Source organism: Corvus brachyrhynchos, unplaced genomic scaffold, assembly GCF_000691975.1.
Source record: "Corvus brachyrhynchos isolate BGI_N302 unplaced genomic scaffold, ASM69197v1 scaffold597, whole genome shotgun sequence".
Taxonomy (NCBI): Eukaryota; Metazoa; Chordata; class Aves; order Passeriformes; family Corvidae; genus Corvus; species Corvus brachyrhynchos.
The window spans coordinates 557,015-570,297 of NW_008239000.1; the positions used below are offsets into that span (position 1 = coordinate 557,015).

Genomic DNA, 13,283 nt, shown 5'->3' on the forward strand with positions numbered 1-13,283 from the left:
CCCGCCAATCCCGAGCCGGCCGAGGGTATATAAGAGTCGGTGTCGATGGCGGGTTTTTTGGTTTGGGGTTGCTGGTCGGCCCCCCTCACCCCCTTTTCAGTGAGGTAAAAATACGATTTAATGTATCTATTTATGATGTATGGGAATTGGAGTGATGTTTCAGTGCGTGATGTACTGGAGGGCAGGTGCTTGGTGGCCGCAGGTAAAGCCATGGCAAGGATGAGAATGTGTTGATCTCTGAGTTTGCCTTGGCATCCCGGAGCCTCTCCCCGTGCAGATTATGAGGGGACTGTTTTCTAAATCGGTTCTTTACTGACCTTTTTAGTGTTGAATTAATGCTTTTTTCACGTTTCGTGTCTTTTAGCATTAGGTGGCATTTTTTGTGGGGCTGGTGGAGTGCTGAGGGTTGCTCTTGATGCTGGGACAGGTACATGTGTTGCAAAGCTTTTCTATAAAACATAACTGTACCAAATCATTAAGTTTATACGATGAGAATAGGACTTGTGCTCCCAATAAAGAATTGGGGTGTGTTGGGCAGGGACTGGGAAGCACAGAGGTTTTTCCTGCATTAATTCCTCCAACCATTGATTTCTGTTTGCAGCAGTAAACTAGAGCTGCATCACTGATGATATCTAAGCTGTTCTTTAGGACTGAGCACAACAGGGAGCAGAACCTGGGTTCAAGTGTGTTGAAAACATAAATCTCTCAGAAAATAGCATGAAATAATGTATTATAAATGTCTTTATTTCAGTCGAGTACCTGTCACTATAGTGGTGAATATGCAGTTGTACTTAGGGAGAAAACACACAGGTGGTGCACTGGCACTCCTGGGTTAATGCTAATTTTTGCCAGGTGCTTTTGATTAGGTTCAGTTGCAGTGGATCTGTGCTGAAAAGCTGGAGCCCTGAAGCACGAGAAGCTGTGCTGACCATAGTGACTATTGTCTAGTGAGTTTCCTGATGTCCCTGATGTAATGCTGTGCTGTCACCATGTCAGCTCATTCTGGTTTAAACTCTTTTGAAAAGTGCTGGATGGACAAATTGGAGTATAAAACACATGTGGGAAGCTTTGTGTTCCCAAGGGAAAGCTTTAGGGGTGTGCAGCTTCTGAACTACACGAATATTTCAGGTTCCCACAGAGACCTGCTGGGCCAGGGTTCTGGGGCAGGAGTGTCAGAAATTTGGCATATTCAGTGCCACCTTGAGAGTTACTTTCTTTGAAGCTCTCAAGATCAGTCTGAAATTAGGGATCATGCCCCACTAGTGACCCATGGAGGAGGACAAATGGTGTAGTTGTGTATTTTTCCTGCCCTCCACACTCCCTCGCTTTTTGCTGATACAAGTGGAGCTTTTAAATCCCAGAAGCACAGGGTCTGCAGTGCTTTACAATAACAGAGTGAGACGTGATGGATTATCCTGTTCAGGGATGCCCATGAGGGGGACAGGTCAGCTGGGACAGCCCTTCCTGCTGTGTCTTTTCCTCTCTTGGAAGAGGAAAACCCACTTGGCTTTCCCCTGCAGGGCTGGCCGAGGCTGTGAGTTGCAATCCTCAGGCTCCTGGTTGTCACAGGACTGAGTGGGAGCTTCAGGCAAGCCCTGCCTTAGCCTCAGATTTTTGTCAACACCTTTAATTTAAGAAACGAATCTGGCCCACGAGTTCTAAGGATGGCAGATCAGGTCTGTTCACAGAATGAATTATTAAGCAGACAGGAGATAACAGATGAATGAACAATTGTAATGGCAAGATATAACAGGAATTCCAGAGTGCTCGTGGTAGCTGGGGACGATCCAAACAAGCCATTTCACCTGTGTTGTTACCAGCTGGCATAGATCAGGATGTTCCCCACTCCTTGAGTCAAAAAGTCATAGGAAAGATGAGATGCAAATCAGGATCAAAGAAAAGTTCATGGAGTTAATCTTTCACTTGCAGTGATTGGGAGGAGTTCAGCAGATGGGTCAGTGACTCCCTTCACTTCCATTCATGCTTCTTAGTCCAGCGTTCTCCTTCAGTCAAGTTCAGCATTTCACATATTCCTGGCTCAACATAGCTCATTCCTGGCTCAAGTGTTAGACAATTCTACAGAATACCCCAAAAATATACACGTACTCTAAAATAGTCTGGTTGCCTCAGGGGGATCAAAGGTGTGATGTAACTCAAACTGTTCCTGCCTACTCAGCATATTACTCCAGTGGGGAATTTTATACCTCACCCTGAGGAGGTAGGAAGGGGTGCACAAAACTGATTCCACAGCCGTACGAAAATTCAGGTTTCATTCAGGGAGAAACCTTTCCCGCCCCCAGAGAAAAGCACAGTGAAGACACAAGCATTCTGAGGCAATACTTGCAGAAAACCCATCTGCGCCGCAGAACTGTAGAGACAGAAAAGGCACAGACACGAAGCAGCAGTTCCGTGCCTGGCCCGTGGTTGCAAACAGCGCGCTGTACTCGCTGCCGCCACACGGGGCATTGGAGGAGCAGTTTTCGAAACCCTGCGCTGATTTCAAAGCCCCGATATCATCACCAGGTCTGGATGATTTTGTTCCAGTCTCAGCTGGCACTGGAGACACTCTGTGAGAATGCCTTGACACATCTTCCAGCTCAGTGCTGCAAAAATAGATCCTATTGTCCAGCATGCCCTAATTTACAATTTAGCTCCCCTAATGCTGTGCTGGTGTGGATTTGGGTCGTATCTGGCCACAGGACTGTGTGGTAGCTTGAGACTGGGCAGGGTGAGCTGCTGTGGTGTCCCAGCCCTGTAGTTCTGTGTCACTGTTTGTTTCTGCAGAGAGGAAAAGCATCCCTGCTTGGCAGAAGAGCCCAGGCCTGAGGCTGCTCGGCGTTGGTGTAACCCACTGTCAGTGTCACCTGCTCTGGGCACAGCCACCACAGCTGCCCAGAGCCAGGAGCATCCAGCTGAGGGATCCAGGAGGATGCAGCTCTTGTTTTCAAGGAGGTAAGGGGTGGGGGTGCAGGATCTGGAAGGGGTGTTTTCCATGCAGGGGAAGAGAGGTGTCAGGGAGAACTTCAGCCCCCCAGCAGCTCTGTCAGTGCTGGATGGACTCGGGGCTGGTGAGAGCACAGGGTGGGACAGAGAACCCTGGGGCTATAAACAGTTCAAATGAGCAAAGAAATGAACAGTGGAGAGCTGCACAAAACAGATGGTGGAGTTTCAGCAAGAACCAGGGAACTGGAATTTGACTTTTGGCATTGCTACATCTGGTGTCTTATCTCTAGGCATGAAATCAGAACTTGAACATGCCCACAGTGCCCTGTGGGTCGAGTTCAAGGAACTGCTGAAATGACACGTGCAGCTGCCACTTGCTTCTGTGTGTGGAACCAGCTGTAATGCTGGCAGCTGCATGTGAGCTGACAAATGAACACCAGGAGGCTGGAAACAACTCCCAGGAATTTGTTTTTTAAAAGCTGGGATGGACTTCTCCCCAAGTGTCTGAAAAGCTCTTTTGGCTTTACTTTATGAATTGAAAACTGAGGTGCTTGTAAAGGTGTTGGCATTTGCTTTGATGTACTTTTGGTGAGGTTTTGACTCAGTGTTGCTATTGGAGCTGCTGTTGGCTGAGCAGGTGCCCCTAATTCTGATGTAAGCTCATGGTTTGGTTCACTGCTCCTCAGAGCTTGCACAGTAGATGGAATTCCAGTGGTACCTCATAGGTGGCTTGTGGTGTTCCTTAAAGGAGCATTTCTGCCTGCAGTGGCAGTTCTGGTCCCATATGAGCTGGTGTGAGAAGCAAAGGGTTTGCAGCAGCAGGTTCGGAACGATGTTCCTGTGGCACAGACATCCCTCCCTGGCAGGTTATGGGGTTTGAGGCATTGGCTGAGAGTAGCAAAGCACTGACAGGGTCTTAGCTGTGCAGGGAACAAAACACTTAATTGGACATCCAGCCTGGGGATGTTGTGGCTTCAGGAAGAGCTCTGTGACCCTTTCCATGCCCTGTGCTGACATGGCACAACAGGCTGTGGGGCTCAGTTAGATCCATTGCTTGTTCTGAGGGGGCAGTGAACCCGTACAACGTGCGCTGAACAGAGCAAGTTGGATGTGAAGATTTGGGTCAATCTGGAAAGTTCCTTGAGCCCTAAGAATCATGGCAGGCACAGCACTAAAAACTCCAAATTAGGAATAATCAAAAGATGAACCAGTTCTCAAGAAACTCAACTTTCAGAAATATTTTTCAAGATAAAATAAGATTGAAATGAGCTTGGCAGGAAAGCCCCTGTGAAGCAAAGCACAACGAAAAGAGCTGTGAGCAGAAACACTGTGGAAAAAAAACCTGATGTCCTGGTCTTTGCAGGTAGGCTTTGTACAGAACTGAAAGGCAATTTTCTTGCCTCTGGTGAGCTGCAGCCACATCCCCCTTGAAGAAGAAAATGTGAAGGGAGTGGCGAGCAGGAGGATGGCTTTTAGACTGGATTCCAGTTCCTCCTGGTGGGTCTGTGCTGCTTGAAGTACAAAGAAACAAAATCTTGGAGCGCCTCTTTGTTTGCTCACCTGTTCAGCTTCGAAGAGACACATTGGACATGGAATTCCAGGGAAGCTGCACTGCCTGTAGTGTTTGGATTGAGAAGCACTTGAAGCTGTTTCCTCTCTGCTGGTTTCCCACCTTCATCTCAGTTATCTGCAACTCCAATTAATCACACATCACCTTTACTTTTCCAGGGTCTTTGCTGAGGGCACTGTAAATGTGGAAATGACTCATTCCTGCAGTTGGAATTTATTTGGAGGATCTGTTCCGGAAGACATTTCCTGTTGTATAAACTGATTTAGGAGTCTCCACACCACAACAATTGCTGCAAAAGAAGGAAAAGGAAGCCAGTACCCTGGAATTGGATGTCCCAGGCCCCTGCCAAGCACAGGGGTTGCTGCTTGGTGTTCTCCGCAGTGTTTGTCCTGTACTGTCTGTTCAGTGCTTCTTCCTCACTGTTCAGTCCCAAATAATCCCGGAGGAAGAGGCCAAAACTCCCACTGTGGCTGTGGAGGATTTGTGTGCAGTGACTTGCTGGTGGAGCATGATTAAAATGCCCTAGGGTATATTACTGTGTCCCGCAGCCGTAGGGAGGAGGAGAGAAGATCCAGCAGGCAGGAATTGTGCAGCAAGATTGATTTATTTAATTATTTTACATTCTTTTATAGATTTTTTTCTTCACAGTCTAATTGGACAAAGATCAGCCACCCCTTGGGGTGATTGGCTAAAATCCTAAAACATCCATTGTCAAAATATTTTCTACTGTACTATAAACAAGATTTTTCAAGGTTGCAGGTGGCTTGGTTGTTTACACAACTCTGCTACTATCTTTTGTGAGAGAGAAAAATCTCTCACAGACTTAGAAAATAGCAAGAAAATCCTTGCTAGCAGCATTTTTGTATCCACAGAGCAGGACATGTTGCTGCAGCCCAGATGCTGTTTTGGTGGTCCTGTATGCAGCTCTTTGCATTGGAGCTTTGTGTTTCAGCTCAGTCAAGTCCATTTCAGTGCTTAGCGTGTGTGATTTCTGTCTGTAATAAACACACTGGTCAGTTACTCCAAACTAGTTCCCTCCTTGAACTGATGGATCACAGGACTGTGACCAAATGACCTCTTATCCTGGAGCACTTCTCTTCTGCTCTCTGGAGAGAATGGTGCTGAGGTCTACGGGCAAAGGACAAAAGTAATCCAGCATCCTGGATGTCTCTTATTTAAAGTCCAGTGCCAAAGGATAACTCACAAGTGGGGTCTGGGATGATGATGGTTCTGTTCAAATTATGCAAAAAATACAATAAGAAAAATTAGCATCCTTTTTATGTCTGAAAGAGATTTGAATAAAAATCCTGGAAAAGGTCTCTTATATATTTAATATGGCTGTCACCTCTCATTTTTTAAAATGAAAAGCTCCATAATGAGCAATGAGAACCACTATGTGAAAGACAAGAGCCTTTGACTTGCACAGTGGACTTAATTTTCCTTTTCTCCTCTCAAGACAGGAAAAATCATTTAATTTGGCCCAGCTATGCCAAAACCTTCGTTTTTGGTTGAGTTTGAGCAGCCAAACCCAACAGCCTCCAGCCCTGATGGCCTGCACTGGAGGACACCTGGTCCTGGCACATGCCGTGGGGTAAGTCAGAGGGACACGTTTCCCTCTTCCTGTCTGTTGGGATTAACTCATTAGGAAATGTAAGCACAGCTCTACTGTTTACTGGGATCTGGTTAAAACTCCATTTATCCTCGTGTTCAGGGATGTATGGCTTAAGGGATTGTATTGACTTGTGGATTCCAAGGACACCAGAAACAGAAGGGCGTGGGGTGCCAGAACTGTGTCACGTCAGGTTGTGTTTCCCTCTGAGGACAGACTCTCTAGGCTGAGGTGAGATTGCTGTGAGTGCTCGGATGAGCAATCCAGGGAACAGGGAGCTCTGAATTCCAGGTGCTGATGGAACCATTGCCTTAGGTCTGTTTAGTTTGTGTGAACAGAGATCTGGGCCAGAGAGCTGTTGTTGGGAACAAAGAGTGGAGTCAATCTGCTCCATGGATGTGCAGTGAAGGACTGAGTAGCAGGGAAGGGGGAGTATTTCTACTATCTATAATCTAGATAGCTGTATCAATATTTCATCCAAATCTGAGGCGGAGCAGTGAGGCTGCTGGTTGGATCTAGCCTGGGCCTCTCAGGATTAGCCTTAAACACCCCAACCAAACCCCTGAACCCTCAATGGATGTGTCAAACACTTCCACAGAAACACGAGTCAGTAGTTTTTAGAGAGGAAAAATTATTAGCAATTATTTATGATCCGTGGGGGATTTTCTTTGGAATTATCAGCCAGAGAGTGTATCAATGAAGAGCATTTTTTTTGGCTCTTTTTCTGGTCTGTAATTTCCTTTCTGGTTTAAATTAGTTTTGTGTGCTCCTGTTAAGGAAACAACAGGTCTTTACCTTGAAGTTGGGGAGGTTTTATTTGTTTAGGGTTTTTTTTCCCAGCTGAATCAGCCCTTCCATGAATAGTCTGTGTTGTTCTACACGCTTTGCCCAGGGGTCAGAGAAAGAAGTGAAATTACATTTTATCATCTTATATTTTTCCAAACATAAGTGGGATGTTGCCTTGCCGCTCCCCAGACCACTCCAGGCACAAGGGAGTAGCTCGGAGCTGGCAGAGTTCTCTGAGAAATTGCAATATTTGAGAGGTTTAAGTAAGAATAACAACTCTGTTGTCTCTGGGTTGCAAAGATTCAGTCCTACAGTCCCAGATGAGAAAAAAAGAAACTTCTCTTATTCATGGAAGATCATCTGTTATTCCTTGTGCAGTCTTTCAATTCTGCTGTATGACTTACTGTCAGGTATCTTTCTAACAAAAGTTGATAGAAATTTAGGTTTAGAATTAGATTTTGGGTCTGTTTACTACAAAATCTTGCAAAGCCTAAAGGACTGGGGTGTTGACTGCTCTCAGCAAAGGTCATTTATTAGTATGAGGTCAGATTTCCCTCAGCTCTGGGCAGGACTCTCCTGGGACCCTGCTGAAGATCAGAATTAGGGCTGTGTTTAAGACTGATCCGGGTAGGGTCAATGTTTCACACCTACAGGTAAAGGCAAGGAAAGTTTTGGGGGTAAAATCTGGGGTAACTTGTGGCAGAGCAAATGTCCATTATGTGGTAAATTGTGGAAGTCAGTCATCAAAAGATATGGAACATTTGTGGGGGGAAGCTGGAGAAAATCTCCAGGTAGGGAAGAGCAAGATGGCATTATTGAGGAAAACTATTGTCAGTAAAATCTGAGGTCACATCTAGGGGAGAGAATGAACATTTTGAGGTCAGCTCACGTGATCAATAGTGTCCAGGTAGGGGAATTTTTGGGGGTGATTTCTGATGTAATTTGTAGGGGAGAGCATGAATATATTGAGGTAAACAGGGAATCAGTTGTGGACAGGTAGGGAAAAATTTGGGGTAAAACTCAAGCTGAACTCCAGTAAGGTACAGTGAATATCTTGGAGGTTAAACCCTAGGTAAAATCTCTGTTTACATGTATTCCCTGGTGTCGTTTCACCTGCCTGAATTCCTTGCAGCTCCAAGATGGGAAAACCTGGCATAACTTAGAGGGGACACAGGTGACACTTTTGGTTGAAAACCTGGTGTAATTTAGAGGGGACCCAACATGTGTTTGTGTAGGAAAATGTGAGGGGATGTGGAGGGGAGCAAGGTGGCCTTTTGAGGGAATAGCCGTGGGGAGAGAATGCACATTTTGGGTTAAAAATGAGGAAATCGATAGTGTACAGGAAGGAAAATTTGGGAGGTAAAACTTGTGGTAATCTTGAGGGTAGAGAATGATCAATTTAATGTAAAAAAATGGGGTAATGAGTAACGAAGGGAAATTTATGGGGAAAAAGCTTGAGGTACTTCCTGGGGGAGAAAATGAATATTTTGAGGGAAAGACAGGCAGGGAATATTTTGGGGGTAAAACCTGAGGTAATAACTAGGGGAGAGAATGAACATCTTGAGGTGAACTGAGGTAATCAGTAGTGCAAAAGTAGGGATAAATTTGGGGTAAAACTTGAGAAAATCTCCAGGGTAGAGAATGAATATTTTGAGGTAAAACTGAGGTAATCAGTAGTGGACAGGTAGGGAAAATCTTGGTGAAATTTGTGATAACCTCTAGCAGAGTAAATGAACATTCTGAGTTAAGAGTTAGCTAGTCAGTCACACACATTAGGGGAATATTTGTGGCCAAAAACTGAGATAATCTCTAGGGTAGAGAATGAACATTCTGAGGTAAGCAGATGGAATCTGTAGTGGACAGGCAGAGAAAATTTTAGGGGTAAAATTGAGGTCATGTGTAGAGGACAGAAAAAAAAAAATTGAGGTAAATACAAGGTAAAAAGTACTGGACAAGTAAGGAAAATTTTGGGGGAAAATCCTGAGGTAATCTGTAGTGGACAGAATGAATATTTGGGCTAAAATAGAGGCAATTAGTGGGTTTTTTTGGTGGGAAAATCTAAGTAATCTATAGGGACAAAATGAATGTTTTGGAGTTCAAATCTGAGTTAACCTGTAGAAGAGAGACTGAAAATCCTGAGGTAAAAATGAGGGAGTCATTAGCAGATAGGCATGGAAAATTTGGGTACTAAAGCTTGAGGTCATGTGTAGGGGAGAGAATGAGCATTGTGAGGTAAAATGAGGTAATTAATAGTAACAGGTAGGAAAAATCTTGGGTGCTGAGTCTGAGGTAGTCTGCAGATTAAAGAAGGAAAATTTTGAGGCAAACTGAGGTAATCAGTAGTGTACTGGCAAGGTGAAGTTTTGGCTTTAAAAACTGAGATAATCTGTAAGGGACAAAGACTATTTCGATGGATAACCTGAAGTAATCTGTAAGGGACAGAATGAATATTTTAGGGATTAGAGGTAAATAGTGGGGGGTTTTTGGTGGAAAAATCTAAGTCATCCATAGGGGACAAGATTAACATTTTGAGGGTAAAACTTGAGGTAATTTTTAGTGGACTGAATGAACATTTTGAGGTGCCAAGGAAGCTGCCAGTGGTGAACATGTCAGGATAATTTTGGGGCGAAACTTGAGCTGCTCTGTGGAGTACAATGAATATTTTGGAGGGAAAATGTCAGGCCATCTGTAGGGGCCAGTCCTGATCTGTGCCCTCTGCAGTGGGGGGAATAATTCCTCCCTGGAGAGCACTGTGGTGGCAGAGGGGTCACACACAGAGCCCGGCTTTTCTCCTGTGCTCAGTCCTGCGATCTCTGGGTGTCACAGCTCCCCACGCTGGGCTCTGTCCTGTAAATGTGCTCAGGCAGGGCTTAACCACGTTGGCCCAAGTTGTGTTGGCACAGACTGGGGCCAGAGGTGAAGGTCAATCCAAAGCAAACCCTGCCTGACTTCTAAATCCCAGGGTAAGTTCTATAAGCTGCCAAGTGAGGGAATAGAAACACATAAACATGGAACCAAGAGCATTAACGAGGTTCCTGGGAATCCATTACATTGTTTTCACAGAATTTTTAACAGCTTTTGAAGCTTTTTATGGCGACAATGTATTTCTTCCTTTGGGTTATTCACCCTGTAGGATTTGGGGTTTGGGGTTTTAACTCCCTCATGGTGGCCCTGATGCTGCTCAGGAGCTGGTAGGAAAAGCAGAGTCAGAGTTCCTTGGCAGGCAGAGGTGTTTTCCCCCAGGCTGGATAGGTGGGATCTGCTTTGGTTCCTGTTTTCTGGCAGGGAAAGCATGTTTTTAGTTGATTTAGATTAGATTCCAATAGCCTCATCTCCCAGCAATTCCTGGGGAGCTCATCTGCTCTCCCACCGCTCCTGCTCTCAGCTCCCACCCAGCCGGTGCCAACTGTGTGGAGAAGAATTTATCCCGCCAGTAGCAGCAGCAGGACACAAGCACTCACACCCTGGAGAGGGAATGGGGGACTGGCTTGTGCAGAATTCACCTGAAGAGAGCAAAAAGCGATCACATGAGTATAAGGCTTCTTCTGGAACCTGCTGGAAGTAGAGAAGCACAACGCCAGCAAACATCCATCCAAAGAAGTTTTGTGAGATCACAACAAGGACAGGCTTATATTCCATAGAATTTTATTTATAACCCTCTCCCCCAGCTCCACTGGTGTCCCTGTGGGGGATTTTACTGAGTTCCCTGGAATTCAGCTGATTTTCACCCACCCTGAGGCTGGGCTCCATCTGATATTTTAAAGCAGGAGAAGGCAGTGGCCAGGTGAGCTCCTGCCCTGTGGTGAGGCAGCCCCTGTGCCCAGGTGAGGACATCCATGGTTTTGGGGCTGTTTTGGGTATCATCACCGTGATGCTACCAGCAAGGATTCTGAGGAAGCTCGGCAGGATCAGGACAAGGACAGGTTTATATTCCATAGAATTTGCTATTTATAACCCTTGTCCCCCAGCCCCACTGATGTCCCTGTGGGGGATCTTACTGAGTTCTTGAAACTGAGCTTGTTTTCACCCACTCTGAGGTCAGGCTCCAGTTTGTATTTTAAAGCAGGAGAAGGTGGTGGCCAGATGCGCTTCCGGCCCATGGTGAAGCAGCCCCTGTGCCCAGGTGAGGACAGCTCTCCCTGCAGAAAGCTGATTTTGTTTCAAAGCTTCCCGAGGAGCCTCTGGAAGTTCTTTTTCCTGAGGAAAGGGATGCTCATCCCTGCCTTCAGGGCACCTCAGGTGTGACCCACTGTTCAAGCTTTCCATCACTTCTGCAGTTCCAGTTGGTCCCTGAAAAACTCCAAACTGAATCCAAACAAAACTTCATCCAACTCTGACCGTTTATTTTGAGGCATCTCCAAGGGCTATTGCTTGGGGTTTAATTTCTGTGAGGGAAGATTGCCTTGGCTTTAACGCTGCTGATGGATGATGTCCTCAGGCTGGAAGGGAAGGGATTTGGGGTGGGTAGGACATAGCCACTGTGTGCGTGCAAGCTCTGGGAGGTCAGCACTGGGAATTGCTGTCTGTGCTCCTCCAAAAACACAATGTGCCAGCGTTTCCCAAGTGCCCATCAGTGGGTTCCCATCCCCGGGATGTTTGTTTTGCAGATGAGCCCTGCATGGGAGACAAATCCATCTTCTGCCAGATGGAAGTGCTGGCCCGATACTGCTCCATCCCTGGCTACCACAAGCTGTGCTGTGAGTCTTGCAACCGGCGAAGCAGCAGCTTCCCACCACCCGGAGGGGCTGGGACTGAGGGGGATGCAGCACTGGATCTGGGCAACTTGCCGAGGGCTCCAACGGCGCCCACACCTGTGGTGCCCGCCCAGGCTCAGCTCCTGCCCAGGAGCAGCTCTCCAGGCCGGCTGCCTTTTGAAGCACAGCAAGCTGAGCAGCACATCCCGCCATCCAGCCCCGAGCCCAAAGGTGCCAGCATTCCACACTGGAGAGCTCCTCTGGCTGGGAAGACTTCACAGCTGTTGGCTTTCCTGCACCAGTCCACTGCCAACAGCAGCAGCCTCAGCTCTGGCAGTGCCCCAGCGCTGGCCGCAGCTCTGCCTCTGGTGCCAGCAAAAAAGGGGGTTCCTGCGCCAGCCAGGACCTCTGGGAAGGACGAGGAGCGCATTGGAAAGCAATGGCCTCCAAGGGCCGCCCCTGTGGAACGATGAATGAGAAGGCTTGTGCAGGACAGCCATGGAAAGGGGCTGTTTGGCACTCGTGTGTGACTCCCTGACCTCTGGACACTGCGGAGTGTGCTGCGTGCCATGGGCAGGGCACTGCAGGGCACAGGTCATCCCCTGTAAATACAAAGGACAAGAAGTGCTGGTTCACTTTCTGGTGCTCCCGGCCTCCTCCTGCCCCTCATTCCCTGGTTGGCTGGGACACACAGAGGAAACACCAAAGGAACATTCCTGGCAGTGAGTGGGAGTCGCCGAGGGCTCCGACCAGCTCTGGGCCCAAAAGTTAGCCCTAACCTCAGGTCCCCATGTGGTTTTGGGCTCTAAGCACCGCCATTGTAGGAAATGCCCCACTGCAGGCAGGACCAGACATGGACACTCAATGGAACACTTGCCACAGACCGAATGATCCCTCAGGACTCGTTCCTCCCTGGAAAGAGACGTTGCACAAGCATCATTGCAGCTGTTGGGTAAATGCAGGAAATTGGCATTATTGTAAGAATTTTGTGCTGTCTCACAACTGTTTACCTGCGTTGTTCCATTGCTAGGTGCCAGCCATTGAGTTCTGCCCTATGAGCATTCCCAGGGCTGGTCTTTAAAGCAGCATTAGCATAAAAAGTGGACTTCTATTTGCATAGGAATTTAATTGCTGGCTCTAGGAAAGGGTTGGGGCTGTTTTGGGTATCATCACCGTGATGCTTTGTGCAGACCCTGTAGGTACCGCAAGTGCTGTCCTGGTCCCTGTCCAAGCGGGTTCTGGTTCCCAGCTGCTCCCTGTCCGTGCTGAAGCAGCCTCCCACAGGCAGAACAGGCGCCGACAAGACTCCAAACTGAGGATTTTTTTCCCGACAGGAAGCGTGGATTTCAAGGCGTGAGAGAGATTTCTGTTTCCAGCGTGGATCGACTCCAAACCTCCCCGCCCACGGCGCATCCGACTGCAATAATTAATTTATGTCCATCCCACCTTGTCCCAGCCCCGCCGGCCGCGCTCCCCCCGGCGCGTCGCTGTAAAGTACTTGTGTACAGGAGTGAGAACTGCAGATATTTATTAAAAGTGGGTTTCTTGTCAGTATTTTATGTACTAAATATTTATGCTGAGGGCAGGTGACTCTTCCTTTTGCCAAGATCAGATCAGGAGATGGAATTAGATGCTGTGTCATGCGGATAGAATGGAAATTGAAGCTGCTAAACTGCTGTAG

The 13,283-nt window shown here is 47.1% G+C and overlaps 1 long non-coding RNA gene across 1 annotated transcript in view; it reads left to right on the plus strand.

Annotated features, from left to right (window-relative positions):
- Nucleotides 1-13,280, plus strand: part of LOC108447844 — a 17,901-nt gene extending 4,621 nt beyond the window's left edge. The window contains exons 2-3 of the long non-coding RNA XR_001863547.1: nt 10,132-10,137; nt 11,986-13,280. This is a non-coding gene — a long non-coding RNA (uncharacterized LOC108447844). The remainder of the gene's footprint in view (nt 1-10,131; nt 10,138-11,985) is intronic.
- The last annotated feature ends 3 nt before the right edge of the window (nt 13,281-13,283 follow it).